The following is a 19,128-nucleotide window of genomic DNA, read 5'->3' on the forward strand; positions in this document are numbered from 1 at the left end:
AATAAAATACAATAGAAAGCCTTTATTATCATGTTCTACGGTGCAGATGCAGCAAAATTGAAATTATGAAAAAATAAAAGACAAACAATCATAAAATAATCGTCATGTGAGGATCGCCAGTTGGACCCATACGCGGACATGACACGGAAGTAGAAGAGTAAAAAGTCTTGTACAAAAGTACAAAGTAACGACAGAGATCAAGACTGGAAGAGAGTTTGCATCCTCATTCAAAAAAGGTTTGACGTACTGACGTGTCACTGTGTAAATCAAACTTTTAAACTGTAAGACCTCAGGCCTATATGATCTCATAAAGGAAAAAAGCATAAGAGGACCACAGAAACTGCAGAGCAACTGATACATCACGTAACCAGTTATAACAATACCCCCCCTAAGGGGCAGCACTTGGTGCCCAGAATCTAAAACAACAAAAGGAACATGGTCAAAAAATGTTTTAAAAAAAAATAAACAAGTATAAAACAACAAGAATTAAAGTAACTAAACAAACAAACCAGCTGTACTTGGATCAAGACAGTAAACAAAAAGCAGTTAGACTCGACAAAGACAATGAACCAATAAAGACTGACGAAAACAAAATGAGCAACACAACGAGCAACACTGAACAAGGCACAAAGTGTACAGAGGGAGGTCACACAAGGGATCGGGGTAAACGAGCACAAGTGGAGATTACCTGCTTGCAACTTGGAGTAAGACAGCAAAGAAAAAAACGTAACAGAAACAATATACTAACAAAGATAAAGGAAAGCAAGGAACTAAATACAAAATGATGAGATGAGGAACGCCTGGACAAGTCACAAAGTGTTAGAGTGAGGTGACCGAGTACTTCAAGGGATCTGGTAACCGAGCACAGATGGACACCAGTCCGGTGCGCGTCCAGGAGGCCTGACGAGAGGGTCTTGGCAGGACCAGTCTGGTGGGCGACTCGGAGGGCAGATGAGAGGGTTGTGGCGGGGCCAATCCAGTGGCTGTCCCAAAGACCAGACGAGAGGTTCTTGACGGGGCCAGTTAGTTGGGCAACCAGAGTGCCACACGGGATGAAGGCAGCCTCAGGCCTTGCGCTGTCGCAGAAGAATCCAAGGGCAGTCGCAGGGGTTGCACCGCCGGAGCAGAGTCAGAGGGCAGCCGCAGAGCTTGCGCTGCCAGAGCAGAGTCAGAGGACAGCTGAAGGCCTTGCGCCGCTGTAGCAGAATTGGAAGGAGTTCGAAGAGCTTGCTCTGCCGTAGCAGAATCCAAGGGCAGCCACAGAGGTTGCGCCGCCGGATTAGAGTCAGAGCCTGGTGGTGCTGAGGAGCCAGGAGGGGGACCTGCATTTGCTGAGGCGCCAAGAAGGGGGCCTGGCGCTGTAGAGGCATTGGGATGGGGGCCTGTATTTGCTGAGATGCCGGGAAGGGGGCCTGGCACTGCAGAGGAGCTGGCATGGGAGCTATAGTTGCCGAGGTGCCGGGAAGAGTGCCTAACACTGCCGAAGCACCGGGTGCAGAGGAACCGGGCATGGTCGTTTCCCAACCCGGAGGTTGTGGGTTCTATCCCTAGCCATTGTGAACATGTTGAAGTACCCTTGAGCAAGATACTGAACCCCCAGTTGCTCATGATGCTGCATCAATATGTAGATGAGGTACAGTGTGAAGTGCTTTGAGTACCAAAGGTAGAAAAGCGCTATGCAAGTGACAGTCCATTTACCATTTGACTTTGTGTTGAACTTCATACATTAAACAATTTGTGATTTGAACTTTGCTCTGTTTGAGTCGTGCATTTGGGTTCAAACCTAGTTCAGCCGTGACAGAACGAACTAGCCAAAACATGAATCCAGCCGACTCAGAACTCCTGACTGCCACTTTACACTCACATGGTGCGGCATGGCTCAGTGGTAGAGTGGTCATTTCCCAACCCAGAGGTTGTGGGTTCGATAATCGGCCCTTGTAGCCATGTCGAAGTGTCCTTGAGCAAGATACTGAATCCCCAGTTGCTCCTGATGCTGCGCCATCAGTAGGTGAATGTGAACTCAGTGTGAAGCGCTTTGAGTGCCTTAATAGGTGGAAAAGCACTATACAAGTGAAAGACCAAAGACCATTTACATGGCGCCCGCCTCAATCAGCAGGAAGACCTGCTGATTTATCTGGAACATGGAGTAAAAGGACTGCCCAATGATTATGACTGTTTCAAGGCTGGCATGACCACCCACTCCTGTCTACCCAAGTGGAACTGTTTCTTTCTCATCTCACAAAGATTCCATCTTCCACGGATCCAGTTCTCACCCCAGCTTCAGTGCCTTCCACTGCACTGGTTTCATCACTCCACACCTCGGCTCTTTATCTATCTCTGCCTGAGAAGTTCTCCGGTGAGTCCGGGGACTGCCGGCCATTTATTGTAGACTGTGAAATGCACTACGAACATCTCCCATGAGCCTTCACCACAGAACGTTCAAAGGTGTCATTTATGGTGTCACATCTCACCTGGAGGGCGACGTTCTGGGCAACCTCTCAGTGGTCCAGGAGACCACCCATCTGTGACTCCCTCAGTGACTTTGTAGAGGCCCTGAGGTCGACTTTTGACCCTGTTTCATTGGATCGTGAGAAAGCACTAGAACTGTAACATCAGACCAAGTAAAGAGGCAGTAAGTGATTATGCAATCAGATTTCGTACCCTGGCCACGGGCAGTGTATGGAATGCTACGGCCCTTTATGATATCTTTTTAAAACGACTCTCTGACGAGCTACAAGATTTGTTAGTGCCCCTCAACCTACCCTCCAACCTTGACTCTTTAATCACATTAGCAATAAGAATGGACAATAGCTTACAAGAACGCAAGAAAGGTGTTTTCACAACAGGTTGGCTCGGCCGGGAAAGAGGAACCCATGAAGATGGGACGGCCAAAATTGAACCAGTTGTATGTCAAAGTAGAAAAGACTGAGTAACACCTGATGGCCGGAAAAAGGTGCCGCAATTCTTGGGATTTGCTAACTTTTATAGATGGTTTATCAAAAACTTCAGTGCCATAGCTGCACCTTTCCATGAGCTCACATCACTCCAGGTTCCATTCCGGTGGTCTCCTCTGGCGGAGAAAGCCTTCCTGCTCCTTAAGATGTGGTTCACCACTGCTACAATCCTTGTGGTTCCTGATCCAGACCGGCATTTCGTGATGGAGGTGGATTTGCTCCAATGATGGAGTAAGTGCTGTTCTCTCTCACATTGTGCCTTCTTGTTTCAGAAGGTCTCAGAGGTTTTGGTGTCCCTCAATCGAGCGGGACGTGAAAGAGTATGTGGAGGCATGTCCAGTCTGCGCCCACAACAAAACTTACTCCAGGCACGTATTGGATTGTTGCAGCCTCTCTCCATTCCTTCTCGGCCCTGGGCTGAGATCTCCATTGACTTCATCACTGGGTTCCCGGTCTCTCAAGGTAACACCACTATTGTCATAGTAGTGGAGAGATTTTCAAAGATGACCCATTTCATCGCTTTGCCTACGCTGCCATCTGCCAAGGAAACTGCTGAAATTATGACAGCTGGTGTCTCAGAACCTAGCGTCCTGGAGCAAGAACCTGGTGTGGGTTGAGTAGACTCACAACTCTCTTACCACCTCAGCCACTAGTATGTCTCATTTCCATTGTGTTTTTAGATACCAACCAAAAGTATTGTAGTTAACTACTTATGCACCAGGTAAAAGAAAAAAAATCAAAATGTGTGTAAACGGCTGAAGTCATTTTGGGCTTCTCTTTTCTTTACCTCATTTTTGTTATTTTCACCAGGTTTTGTCTATGTGCTTGTGAGCAACAAAGTCTAATGATGGGCATGTTACAAAATGTAGCCTTCCCTTCCAAAGAAATGGTCAATGAAGTGAAGTCTGCTTGTAATACCAGAGAGCAAGCATCTCCCCTGTGGTTTTGTGTTCAGGTGGAAGAAAACCTGAGGAATTTGGGTAGGGTGCGAGGGGGGGGGGGGTGGGGGGCAATTGCAGTGGGGTGGCTTCTGGGGCTAATAAACTTTAACATAATAGCTCGGCTGATCCCATGACACACACCCAACCAAAAAAACAGGCATGGAAACCCCGGGGGGACTGGTCAATTAACCAGGCAATGGAAGTTCTAGTGTTAAGGACACTAGAACTTCCATGTCCTTGTCATTTGACCAGCCTATCTGGACCTCCCAGGCCTGGTCATTTGACCAGGAAGGGAGGGGTGTGTCAGGGTCTAAGCCAAGCTATTGTTATGTTAAAGTAAATTAACCCCAGAAGCCATCAACCCTGCTTTGCAATGCAATCCCCCCCACTCTCTCTCAAATTCCTCAGCACAAAGGAGCACGCACAAAGCCACAGGGGGATGGTTGCTGTCTGATATTGCAAGCATTTCAATGAATTATTTTTGAAGGGACTCTTTAAAGCTTTACAGACTGATTTTAAGATAAATCATTAAACACACAATTAAAGATATCAAGTTAAACATTCACAACAATAAATGTCATCTCAGTGTCAGCCACCCTGGTCTTTGCACACAGTTGAGCACCACTGCACTAGGCAAACTCTCCTCGAGCAGCGTTTGTTGTACTGAAGTCTGAGTTGTGAAGCTAAAGACTTATAGGAGTGGCAATTGCTTCAGGTGAGAGCCTTCCTGATGGCTGAATGACCTTCAGCTGTTGGAAATTTTTGATTATAATTTTTGTTCTATCCTGTGGGGGGGAAATGGCACCAAACTCACATTTTTGAATTGGGGCTCTTTTGTTATTTTGAAGGCTTTTGCCTTGTGTAGAGTTTGCCAAGACACCTCCCACTCGATCTTTCCATGGATACATTGGGAAGATCGCAGACTGTAGGCGAATTAAGTGCGTGTGGTGGATTTTGATGGTTTCCTTTGGGATAGCTGGTCTTTGCCTTTGAGACTTTTGTCAGGGGGACACAGTAGCTTAAAAAGATCCTGATTTGGACATCTCTCACAATGCCTTTGTCGTCTGGGTTAGGGCTGACAACTCTGCCGAGCTTGAAGTGACCTCTTAGTGCGTTCTGGTCACATAACATTGCGTTCTGGTCACATAACATTTTGGTCCTCACCTTTGGAATAGCCTGCCAGAGGATGTCAGGTCTGCAGAGACTGTTGATATTTTTAAGAGGAAGCTCAAGACACACCTTTTTAGTTTGGCTTTCAACAACTTTTAAATAATTTATCTTTTCTTTTGATTGAAGATAATTCTATGTTTTGCTTTGAATGTTTTAAAGCACTTTGAGTTGCATTTTTATGTATGAAAAGTGCTATATAAATAAAATGTGATTGATTGATTGATTGATAACCAGACAATGTCTCTCACAGTGACATTTCTTTCAGCAGTATGCCATTTGCTTCAGACAACAAGATCGGGACCTACGAGTTGATTACAAGATTTCCAGAACCTGGTTACCTCTGCTTGCATTTCCCTGAGTCTTTTGTAGAGGTAGCTGGCAAAGTCAAATGTTTTGAGGTCTCCACTTTGAGATGCTTGACCAAGAAGGAGGCTATTTGGTGTGACATATTGGATGCAATTTTCCCGACTCTGAACTAAGGCATCAATCGGGCGCTTGTTAGCGAGGTTTGCTGCAGTGTAGAGGGCTGTCTGGAACTCTGAGAAGCTGAGCCCGTACTCTTTACCAAGACTCTGGAGTGCTCTCTTTACAGCTCGTACAGCGGCCTCTGCTGCACCGTTCCTGTTTGGTGTGTCAGCTGGGTGAATTTTCCACATCCACTTTATTCCATTCTTGGCTGCAGTATCTTCCAGCACTGTTTGATCCAGACAATCCAAGAAGCTGTACAGTTCCTCGAGGACAGATTTTGCGGCAATGAAATAGATGCCAGGATCAGACCAAATCTTTCTTGGATGCCCCCTGAGAGATGTGAATCGCTGATAAGACATCAGAAAGCTATCTGTTGATAGGATGTTCACCAGTTCAGTGTGGATAGCTCTGCTAGCCACGCAACAAAAGACAAATGCGGAAAATTTCAAGTATTACTCTTTTCTTGACATCATCTCGTACTTGGTACGGTCCGAAAAGCTCTACTGTTGTAAACTCAAAGGGTGCCGCAGGCTCTGTTCTCTCTGATGGCAAATCACCCATCACTTGTTGGCACTACTGCTCTAGACTTCCTGCAGGTAACCATCAACCATACAACCATCAACCACCTTTTGAGCAATTCTTCTTCCCCTTACAACCCAAGCTTTCATCCTCAACTTGAGCAGTGTGCCAGCCACTCCATGATGGCTCTCATTGTGGGCCTCTCGGGCTAACAGTGTAGACACCCAGGCATCATAGGGTAGGAGTGGGACACAGCAGTGGTTGTCCTTGAATGCTTGCACTCGGCCACCACAGACCAATAGTCCAGAGTCCTGGTCTTTGTAGACCACCAGCCTGTTAGTGGTTGAGTTTGGGAAGATTGCGCCCTCTTGTGCTGCAAGAAAAATGTCTCTCAGGGCATCTTTCCTTTCTTACACAGAGATGGCTCCTTTGGAGGAGACTGCCTCCCACTTTGGGCTATCCAAGGCCTGAACTAATTGACGGAAACTTTTTGCTGCCCTCCATACCATTGCAACTGTTTTGACCAGTCTGGTCAGCACACTGAACCATCCACATCCACAAAGCTTTGAACATCTGACCCTACTGGTTGTCTCCCCCGTTGTTTTCAAATTTGGTTCAGGTTATGTTTGGGCCCTTTTTCCAAAAACTGTTCCCGATCTTAGGCCCTTCTCAGCAAAAAGCAGCAAATGCTTTTCTTTGTAACTTTTTGATGCACTTTCTGGCAGTGGTTGCTAGTTCTTTAGCAGATTTGGTTGGCCATTTACTTTCTAGCAGACTCAAGAACTTGGGTCCATTTTGCCACTTTGACTGTTCATCCAGATCCTGAGGGCCTGCTCCTCTGGTGATGACATCTGCAATATTTTGTGAGCCGGGGATCCACCACCAGTCCTGTACTGCTGTGCTGTTATGAATTTCAATGTCAACAAAGTGAAACCACCTTCTGACGTGGATTTGGCTGTGCACTTCAAAGAACTTCCTGAGTCATGAGGCAAACAACTGCTCCACACATTTCTGCTTTGACAGCATCACCTTTATGGTCCAAGGGAGTTAGTTTTGCTTTGTATCCAACCAGTCTAATGATGGAAGCTTGGTCTGTGGTCCATTTCAGATACATCACTGCTTCATAAGAATGCTCACTTCCATCAGAGAATGTGATCACTGAGGGTGGTTCAATGATGGAGCTTTTGGGGTTAGAGCCCTGGTGAACATATTCTTACTGATGTGATGGTCCTCCTCAAACAGATAGATTGCATCACCTCTGAGTCCATCTGAGAGTGCAATGTCCCATCTTGTCCCATCTGTCTTTGACTGGACAGCTTTCAGCCTTTGCCTCTTGAAACGCCGTCCGCTCCAGAATAGCTCCCTCTTGCTTGGCAGGAGTCACAAGGCCAATTGGATCATACAGTCCTGACACTTGACTGAGAAGTTCTCTTCGTGTCAAGGGGTAGGGTGTCATGGCTCTGAATTCCTCTGGCAGAAAGTCTTTACCCAGCCGCATCTTTTGCTTCCTTTTAGGAAAGTTGATTCTGATTCTGATCTGGAGCTTATCTTCCTCAACTCTATAGCCCAGACCAAGTGCCTTGTTGTCATCTATGCCCATCTGATTTGGTAGGATAATGGTCTATTTAATTATCCTTTCCTCTTCAGAGCACTCCTTCCTCCTACTTTGCCCAGAGAAAACCCATGGCTTCAGCTCAAAACCTCCGGCCTTCAGGATCTTCTCTATATTGGCGGTGATGGTGTTTAGCGGGTCAAGGTTGTTGTGGGAAGTGAGGATGTCATCAACGTAGCTGTCATGGTGAAGCACTAGACGTTCCTCTTCAAGTTGGGCAAAGAGAGGGAGTTTTGCAGTTTCACACATTGCCAGCTGCGCTATGCACCCTGCTGGTTTGTCTCCTATGTTCACACTTGTAATTGTGTATTCCTCTAGGTCCTCATCCTCGACAACCCGCCAGAGTAACCTGTGAAGGTGCACTTCCTGGTCTTCCAGCCAGACTGAGTTATACATCTTTTTTATGTCTCCCAGGGCAGCATATACTCTACTTCTAAATCTGAGAAGCACACTTCTAATCTGGTTGAGGACGTCAGGGCCTTTCATCAGCAGATCATTCATGGTGACACCTCTGCACCTTTGACTGCTGTTCCAGACAATTCTTGCTGGAGTTGTAAGTGAGTGTGGGTTAGGGGCAATGAAGTGACTGAGATACCAAACTGGTCCATCCCAAATGGTGATGGCGTCTTTGGGTAGCTTAAGGGCTGCTCGTCGATTAACCATGTCATGCACTTCTGCAGCATATTATGCTGCCTTCCACTCTGGTGTTTTGGCTAGTTGCTTTTCTGTTCTCAGGAATGTAGCCTCAACTGTTTTTCTGTTGTTTGGTAAGGAAATGGATACCTGAGTTGGTAGTATGCACACACTGTTCACCAGTAGCGGAGTTTGTGATCATAAAGTGCCATCCATTCTACCTGCTGAGGGAGTTTACCGCGATTCTGCTAGTTGCTGTTTACATTCCAATTGTCATGGAATGCATCACTATTGTCTCACCGCCCTCGCTCTCCCGTGCCCCTATTTCATTAGCTGATGCGCATAGAGGCTGCTAGGAAGGAGTCATGCAAAGTTGCTTATGTTGAGGAAACGGTCGGAGCCGCATTTGAGTCTGGTTGGCTGCAGCATAGCAGGTAATCTTTGTGTTCTTGTCCCGATTCGAAGAACAGAAACCTGTTAGTTGGGGTCTCTATTTCAGTTGGCCGCTACTGCTTTAAATAAGCTCTCAACTGCATTGCAAAGCAAGGGGGGGGGGCTTCTGGGGCTAATATTCTTTAACATGACAAAAGCTCAGCTTATCCCCTGACACCCACCACCCTTGCTGGTCAAATGACCAGGCCTGGAAGTTCTAGTTAGATTGAAAAACAGTGTGAGTCCTAGTGTAAACATGTTTAGGTGAAATTCCTGAAATTTGAAAACGATCTGAAAAAATCTCCAGGAGTTAAAATATGACATCTATAAATAGCCAAAATAGGCGTAACATTAAAAAAAAAATTAAAATGGTGGACTTCCTGTTAGCACAGTGGTGGCCAACCACTCAAAGGCAAAAAGCCACAGTTTTGACTGTGTTACTGCAAAGAGCCACAGCAAACACAAAACATACCTGTCAACCCCGGGGTGTATCGAATCTTACAAAAGTTGTAATTTGCCCGTATATATCTGTATCCAGTATAATCTTACAAATTACACATTATTTTGGAATGGCTGCTGTCACGTGAACGGAAATCAGCTTTAAAAAAAAAAAAAAAAAAGTAAACATGATGTTGCGGATATTTGTGACAACTTGTGCGTGACGTGTGGGTGTGTTGTGCGCATGTGTGAGGAAGACCCTTGTCTCCCTCTGGTGTGTTGCTGGGCTAATGGTCCCTCCCTTTTCTACGATCTGCGACGGTTGCACTGTTTGGAGAAAGCTCTCCTCTGTGTCTGCTGACTAAGGTTAGGCAACAAAAACAGGAATGGATAACACTGATAAAATTGACATTACTGGTACAGATTCGCGATATACGCGTACATGTTTGAAAAGGTGTTTCCACCTGTACAAATTACACCGAAAACGTACAACTTGACAGGTATGACAGAAGCACTCAACTCATAAACTGCTCCCTTGCGTCCCCTCACCCCCTAACACTCGTTTGCATGACAAAACATTTTGACAAACTCCCATGCATTGCATATCGTTGTAGGCCGTGAAATGTTCTAAGCAAGTTGATATGAGTGCTCCATAAATTTTGGGAACAACTATACTTTTCTGCCTGACCTTTTAAAGCGAAAGTCAACCCAAACATATTTTTTCAAGAATATGTTCCCAGCAGGCCCACTAGTTGAAACACGGCATTCTGATTAATTTTGCGTTTGTGGAGAGAGATAAGTTAAGCAGAACAATTCACTCGTTTTTAGCCATCTCTGGAGGCGAGCATTTTGTCTTGTCGACTGAAAATGACATCACAACTGCTCACAACGACCACTCACTGCTGACCTGTTTTCTGAATCTGAGCCGTAAAGATGAGTGCATTTTGCTGCTTAACTTATATTCCACAAACGCAAAATTAATCAGAATGCCATGTTTCAACTTGTGGGCCTGCTGGGAACATATTGTTGAAAAAAATGTTTGGGTTGACATCTGCTTTAAGTGAACAACCTGTGATTGAGAAGTTCATTCCTGGTTGATGTTAGAATGGAGGGAACCTAAACACTGCTGAAGATTTGAAGCCTTGAAAGGTTCTAATGATGCACAGGCAGAATGGTTTGCCATTAGGCTTACACTACACAACTTTTTTTCCCTCCAAGTCATTTGTGTGAAAGTGCATGCGCATGGTATGCGGGCACTTGGTACCTTGATTGACAAATGTAATCTGTTCCATCAGCACGTTCAAACGTGCCCTCCCACACACACTGTATTGCTCACTTTGAGTAAAACAGAGGTCAGCAATTTAGTTTGGCGGCAGGCCAAGGTTTTCATCACGATGGTTATCATGTGAAAGCTCACAGCACTGCAGTAAGCCTCACTGTATTGCTGGAAGGTTCACGGTACACCGTCTGCTCACTGTCAGGCTCATCAATTAGACATTTCATAACACAACACCAATGAAGAGGAAGACACTCAGTTCCTTGTTACCAGCTCATGAGGAGAGCGGAGAGATAGCATCATTTCTGCTTCCCGCTGTCCTCATGAGGAGAACGCCTCATACGTTCTAACCTTATCTCTCCGTAACCTCTCTTTATTAACTTTCAGGATTCCCTGGTTACATGGGTGTTTCCAAACTAAGGGGCGGGGAATTTATGCAAGCCATTGGAAACACTTGGAACTTGTTTCTCTATGTGTGTGTATGTGAGTGAAAGATTCAGTCACATCCTCAACCTTCTAAACCTTATCAGATGGTGTCAACAAGTCTGCTATTGACAGATCTGAAAGCAGAAGCAATTTCTTCATTGCGAGCACATACAAGAGCGGAACCAATATTATTCTTTGCAGGCAAATATCACATCGTACTTATATGCAGTTTACAATACACATATACATTGTAAACTAAATCACTCAAACATATGTTCATTTAGCATAATCAGCAAATGTGTGATAACTATTTTATAATTATTCCTTCATTTCCCACCTGTTTATCCCACATTTGCACACAATCATTCATCATGACACAAAAACTCCCATCAGTCTTTATTAAATGCAATCATTCATTCTGAGCAAGTATAGTAATGCCCAGAATCTCACAGTATCATATTTCTTATTTATAGCATTAGAAATGTGATACTGCCTAATTACAGTGGTTCATTTGCTTATCGATTTGTCCAATATTAGAATCGGGCTCGTAATTACTGAGTCTAGATGGATGGCTTTATATTAGCCAATATGTTAGCCATATGTTGATCAGACGGTAATTGCATTACACATTTTTGGTCATCACACACAAACAGCTAAATGTCTTTACACATTAGCAGTCATATAACAATCAATAGTAAGGGAAGAAAGAAAACTCTTGTGGATGGAGAAGATCAGAACCAACAGTTTTGATTAGACATATCTGTCAGGACAACACTATATATGTGAGGGTTGCATCTTTGACAGTGCCATTTTCTCACTTCGGCTTCCACGAGTATGTTGAGATGAATATGTGATGAATACTATTTTAAACAAAGGTGAAGATTAACTTTGGCCTCCTCGCAACCACGTCACACACGAGGGATGATTAGTGGGCCGGACTAAAATCCACCTCTGCCCTTGATTAGTCCGTCCCATTTTTAAAACTTGTCGCGCCCCGTCCTCCATCCCAACAATGGGCGTCCGTCCGGGTCGGACCGTTCCGCCCCTGGGACGGACTACCCAGCTCTGAATACAACTTTATTTATATAGTGGATTTCACAACAGCTACAGCTGTAACAAAACACTTTACATTACAACAACAAAATAGCAATAAAATAACTGGTGAAAGCAATAAATTACACCCAAAATCCTATATACAATAGACACCGCAAAACAACAGAAAAATGCCAGTCTCACATTGGACCACTTCCTGTTTCCTGTTGGCTGCACCTTGAGCTTGCTCTTAAGCTGCTGTTGCTACTTTTTAATGATATATGCAGACCCTTTAAACATGTCAAGTCAACATACACTTTATTCCATTGTTTGTAGTGGAAAAGTGTTTAAAGGTGACACGTTGTTGAGGATTGACGGTTGCAAGTGGAGATATCTGATGGATTTCAGTTTGGGCCTAACTGAGGCAGCTCAAGCCTTGGGCTGCTCAAGCCTAGGACCTACGTGAGGGCGAGGTGGATGCTGCAGTGTATGAATTGATCAGCACTCAACAAAGCAAGTTGGATATGCTTGACTCCCTACAACATGACACCCGTGAGTTGAAAACCAGCTTGGAGTTTAGTCAAAAAGCAGATAGAAGACTTGAGACAAGAAAATGCCTTCCTTAAAGGTGTGGCGGAAGAAGTACAGAAATCTGCTCTCTCACCTTGGGGAAGAAGCTAATGAAAGAGACCTTAATGTGCAGAGAGATGAGAAATGTTTTATGGCATTATTGAGGATAAGGCTGAGCCTGAACAAACTGTGAGAGACTTTATGTCCAAAATGTTAATTAGGGACATAACCTTCTCTAGGTTTCACAGACTGGGAAGACCTGTGGAAGGAAAAAACAGACCAATAATAGCTTGCTTTGAGCACTACAGGCATAAGAAATTAGTGAAGCGCTGTGGTAAGGAACTGAAGGGGACCTCACTGCAAACATCAGCCATCTAACCTCGACTTAAACTCTTATCCATCCATCCATTATCTGTACCGCTTCTCCTCACAAGGGTCGCAGGGCGTGCTGGAGCCTATCCCAGCTGTCTTTGGGCAGTAGGCGGGGGACACCCTGAACTGGTTGCCAGCCAATCGCAGGGCACACAGAGACAAACATCCGCACTCACAATCACACCTAGGGCCAATTTAGAGTATGCAATCAACTTACCATGCATGTTTTTGGAATGTGGGAGGAAACCGGAGTGCCCGGAGAAAACCCACGCAGGCACGGGGAGAACATGCAAACTCCACACAGGGAGGCCGGAGCCGGGATCGAACCCACGACCTCTGAACTGTGAGGCGGACGTGCTAACCAGTCGACCACCGTGCCGCCCTTAAACTCTTATATCAAGCTAAAAATGTATTTTGATCTTGTTTTGAGAATAATATACTATGCAAGAGCAGAATTAGTAAGACAATTCATATTGTTTTAAGATTCTTTGTCTTTTATTTCTTACTTAGTTTGTAAATCCTAAAATTAGTTAATTTACAAACACAATATGCTAAATTACTGTCAGTCTCTGTTTCATGACTACTTTTTTTTCCCAGAATTTTTAGCAGTAAAAACTTGTTTTAAGACCTCCTAGTAAGTGTTACATGCACTAGTGGTGCATGGTGACATTATGACAAACACTGATGTAGTGCCAATAAACACATTTATTTACAAAGCTGCAATGAAGAGTAACATCACATGATGTATCAATTTAATATTGCAACACAGACAGTAACACAGCATGTTATGACATCACCACATCACCTTGGTCATTCATTTGAGTTTTTAAGTCCAATGACATCATCAAGGTTATATTTAGGTAAAACATATACACTACTTTTGAAACTGACTGGGTAATATGATGTATGATCAATGAGCTTTTCAGCATCTCTCAATTCAGTTGCCTGGGCAAGATTAGGTACTGCAACTTCATAGGCTAAAAGATCACTATTCCAACCCACAGTCTCATAAAGCTGGTATTCAAAACAATGCAATGAACTGTCAATCGCACAAAAGTTTTTTTATAAGCCCAAAGACAGGCACTATTTCATTTGCACTAATGATTATTAGAGACCTGCCACTTACGTACTTGTTTCCATTGAGAATAATACAGTTTACTTTAATGGCATGTTGTATTTCATAATTCCCCAAAAATTATTTAATTTTTTTTGCAATCTACTCCATATTTAGTATTTTGGGGACAGGACCCAATTCCTTCTCATGCACAAAAAAACGGATGCTTTGTTCCCATTTCATTTTGACAACATTCAAAAAGCTGATTATGGTTGACAAGTGACTTACAGACATTTTTGAAGTTCAGTTTTGATGACCACTGTTTAAAGAAACGGTGCTTTGATTCAAATCTCATGCACATATGTCTTATCAAAGGTAGATGCAACAGATAATGTTGCTTATGAATTACATTATTCTCAGGAAAAAGTAGCTTAAACTGTTTTAGATGCAGTTCAATCCAATTTTTTAATTTAAATATACTCTGCACAGATAAAACAGGGGCAAAAAGTATCTGAACTATCACAACTAAATCCAAAACAAATTGAACATATATTGAACATGAGGACTGTTTGAGTTTGTTATCATTCGATGCCAAGGTACTGACACTAATAGGGCAGGGCTTATCACGAATATCTATTGGTGACAAAGGAAAACTCTGCACTGCTGAATTGAACATATCCAACTCCATCTGTCCAGAGAGAACGGGATATTTTAAAACACACTTAATTTCCATAGGTGCAACACCCTCAAGAATTATGTGCATTATATCCTGAGGAGTTTGCTGAATGAGGTCAAAGGCTGGAAAATCAATCAATTTGCTTCTTCTATTCATCCCATAGGTGGTTTTGAGGGAAGATTTCAAGAAATCTGTAGTAGCCTTTTCTATTTCACGGCACTGTTGAATATGTTTTTCCATTGTCCTTTTAGTAAAACTGTGTTCATTAAAAGCTCTCTGCATTTCCTCAAAGTTACCCTCACAATGCCTACACTTACTGTATGCAAAACCAAAACCTTCTTTGAAACGAGCAAGCTCATGTTGTGCAAGTGTGTCACCACAGACTGAAATTACAGCACCAAATAAATCCATCCCACCATTTTGTGTTTGAATTGTAACACCACGGTACAGCAACTTTAAGTCTTCATCAATTCTACGTAACACAACATCAACACCACACTTGTCTATATCATCAGCTTTTGCAATTGCAAGTAGTCTGATTGCAGCAAGCTTTGACCTAAACTTGGGGTCTATGTTTCCTAAAATATAATAAATCATCAGTAATTTGTTTACTGAAGCATGTGACCCAAGGGGATTGCATATCTCGATTTCATCAGCATACAAAATTATCTGCAAAGCTGAGGGTTTTACTGAAAATAGTGGGTGGGATTTGAAAAGGCTCCCATCAGTAATGTCATACAAAAAACCCTCTTTGCGGCAACTCTGTGGTGTAGTGTTGATCATTTCAAAAATCCTTGAATTGGACAAAAGCTGTTCAAGACTCTTAATTAGGGGGATATAGTAACAACTTTTGTTTTTGATGGAAATAACTCTTGATTGTCCTTTCTTTATTCTACAAACCCTTTGAGACATTACTTCCTCCTCTGTTTTAACTGGGTTGAAAAGCATTTGGATGGTGCTGTCTTGCATGTATGTAGTGGGCATCAGGGAGAAAGGATCTTAAAAATTGTCCGGCATTGCCAGTGCCTGGAGTTGCTCCATACTGTCCGAATGTCTTGCAAAGATCCTATTCATTGCATCTTGCAAGCTAGTCAGAAGGGCAGTTTGATACTGCTGGACTCCAGAGACAATTGTATTGACACTCCTCTGCAAGACAAACAAGAAAGAAGTATGAGATAAATCACACATAGATTACTGACCAGTCTAACAGTGAATATTGCAATATACAGTTACTTAACACTTTTTAATGCATATATATACCTGTACACACATATATATATATACACGGTGGTCGACTGGTTAGCATGTCCGCCTCACAGTTCAGAGGTCGTGGGTTTGATCCGGCTCCGGCCTCCCTGTGTGGAGCTTGCATGTTCTCCCAGTGCCTGCATGGGTTTTCTCCGGGTACTCCGGTTTCCTCCCACATTCCAAAAACATGCATGGTAAGTTGATTGGACACTCTAAAATTGCCCCTAGGTGTTATTGTGAGTGTGGAAGTTTGTTTGTCTCTGTGTGCCCTGCGATTGGCTGGTAACCAATTCAGGGTGTCCCCCGCCTACTGCCCGAAGGCAGCTGGGATAGGCTCCAGCACGCCCCGCGACCCTTGTGAGGATAAGCGGTATCGATGATGGATGGATGGATGGGTCTTTCCGCATTACAGACATCGCGTTAATGTGAAAATTAAAAAAGTTTCCAAAATTGGAGATAAGGACAGTGACGATATGTAAAGTTGATTAAATAAAACTAGAAGCATAATATTAGTCCTGGTGATAATGATTGTGTGACGTCATGATCAAGCTGACAAGGAAGTTAGTAACTTTGAACTGAAAGCTGATTATTCTATTCTAGTGGAATACAACATTGCACTGTTCAGGGCACTCCCCACGCTCTTCCCATCTCCAACCGCACTACCCAAAAAACTGCGACATGCCAGTGAGGCATTGCTTCACGTCCTCGAGGTGTGATCTTGTTCACATTTTTTTAACACTCAATGTATGCTGTGTGTGTTCTCCTTTGTTTGTCTCTAATGTGTGTAATGAATATGGGCAAAGCCTGGAAAGGGACAACGTGAGGAATACAGCATTGATTTCTTCTTTTTTCTGCATCTCTGCTCCCCAAATAATAATAATAATAATGACAATCCCAGCATTAAACTGCTTTTGCAGTTTTGTTTTTTTCCTATCCGGAATAATTTTTCTTCTTTTTATTTTCGCCAACAGAAGATCCTGTCATATACCTCCAGAAGAGATCTTTCTCCAGCCCTCTGTTGCTCTTTGATGGGACGGGCTGTGTTGTGGCAATTGGAACCACTCCCATCACCACCTCGGTCATCCTCCAGGGAGTGGTCACCTGGGCAGGCGGCGTCTCGGCCCGGGACAAGAAGCGGCTGGACAAACTGGTCAGGAGGGCCTGCTCTGTCCCGGGCTGCTCCCTGGACTCTGTGGACTCGGTGGGGGACAGGAGGATGTTGGCCAAGCTGTCATCAATGCTGGACAACCCGGACCACCCCCTCCAGGGCACCCTAACAGCACTCCACAGTACCTTCAGTGACAGACTGTTACACCCTCGCTGTGCAAAGGAGAGATTCCGCCGTTCCTTCTTGCCTGCTGCTGTCAGACTCTTTAACAAGAACATTGTGTAGTCTCTACAAACTGGCGGACATTAGTGCAATTGTGCAATTGTGCAGTCCTGCACCTGAGCTCATATCGTGCAATACCCAATATTCCCCACTACTTTAATACCGTGCAATACTCAACATTCCCCACTACTGTTAGTCTAGTTTTATTTTTATCCAATGCTGTCCCTTACATCTCACTACAGCACTGCAGCACTGTCACTTACTTTTAGTAGAGTATTTTTCCTCTGTACTATGTACAGGCCAAAATGAGTGTTCCTCATACTTTTTATGTAGATGTATGTTGGTGTGTATATACATGTGTATATACACATGTTACTGTGTATATTTACATAGGTTTGATCCTGAATGTTTGCCGTCAATGTTATACATTAATGGCTACATTATGCCGCCGTCCCTGTGTGACCTATATCTTTGCTGCTGAAACAATGAAAATTTCCCCACTGTGGGATCAATAAAGGCATTCTTATCTTATCTTATCTTTGCCAAAGAAGATCTTGGTCAAGATCTGCTATATCTGCTGGCTTACTACTATACCTTGCATCTTACCTATCCAAAGTAGTGGCAACCCTTCTTTCTGTCATTCAGACAGAAGTATTAAAGGACAGTATCCATGAGCGAGACACCACAGGCTCATACAAAAGAGCAATGGCAGAGTGGAAGGGATGTACTGAAAAGTAGAGCTGCTTAGACTGTGATGGGGACCTTGTTTGGGATTTTTCAAATCTATACCCAAAATGTTTTGCCCTATAAAGTTACTTAAAATGTTAGCGGCAGTTGATTATATTTAAAAACATATTTGTACTGCTGGGAGCTGTACAACATAATGCACAGTTGTGACTACAGTGCTGTAGGATAAAAAGAAATTGTATAATTTTATACACAGTTTATATTGAAATGCTTCAAGCAATTATTTTTATTTTTAGAAGCAACAAGCAATCTTTGTTAGTAGTAGCACTGACTGTATGTATGCAATGTTTGAAAACGCAGTTCAAATAAATGGTATTGACAATTCTAATTCTGTGTGGTTTCATGTGGTATTCATGCTTCGTTTTATTTTGAGCTGGAAAAGCTAATAACTCTTGAATGAAGATTAATAATCTTGTTTTGTTGTTCTGGTTGTAAAATGTTTTCACCTCAATTGAGCAAGTTACAAGCAGTCAAAGAAGAATTAACTAACTAGTTTTGAGTTTATTTTATTTAATATAGTGCTTGGAATTAGTGTTTCACCACTTGTATTAAGGTATTTTTGTCTTTTCAAAAGCCGAGATATTTTTCTTATTTCAAGAAATCTTACGAAGTGTAATTATCTTACTGCACTGGCAGATAATTTCACTAATTTCACTCTGAATCCTCTCAAAGCAAGCATTTATTTCTTATATTTAGACAATTAATTTTTAATTTAAATTAGATTTAATTTAATTTTTTAATTTTTAATTCTCTTTGGTTAAATGACCACTTTCCTGTGGAGGTCAATGAGAGGAGGAAAAATGTAAAAGGAACAACTGTATCGAGATTCAAATGTGACCCCCTGGCTGTTTTAGTTTGAGTATGTGTGTGTTTTTACATTTATTTTTTTTACTTTAAATTGCTATGACTACATACAATACTGTTATGTCCTGCATTAAATCGGGCCTTCAAAAGGGCCTAGTTTTAGCACATGTGATAGTATGCAGTTTGCATTACAAGTATCAAGATCAGGGGCGGAGCGTAGGTGTCAGCACAGAGGGGGCGGAGCATTCTTGATGGGCCCTTATGAAAGTCACTTTACTACCGTTGCTAATATCCCTAGCAAATGAGTAAAACAAACAGACGTATTCACCACTTGCACCCCCCAAACCCCCTGCCCCACCCACTTGCCTTATTCCAAACCAATTCTAGTATGTTGTTTCTACAGACCCCTTAGTGCAGATGTTATGT

General features: G+C 43.1%; 1 pseudogene; it reads right to left on the bottom strand.

Annotated features, from left to right (window-relative positions):
* Window positions 1-819: 819 nt before the first annotated feature.
* Window positions 820-15,356, bottom strand: LOC147148107 (uncharacterized; annotated as a pseudogene).
* Between the last annotated feature and the right edge of the window lie 3,772 nt (window positions 15,357-19,128).

This window comes from Filicampus tigris, chromosome 4, assembly GCF_054856515.1.
Source record: "Filicampus tigris isolate MCC_2025a chromosome 4, RoL_Ftig_1.0, whole genome shotgun sequence".
NCBI lineage: Eukaryota > Metazoa > Chordata > Actinopteri > Syngnathiformes > Syngnathidae > Filicampus > Filicampus tigris.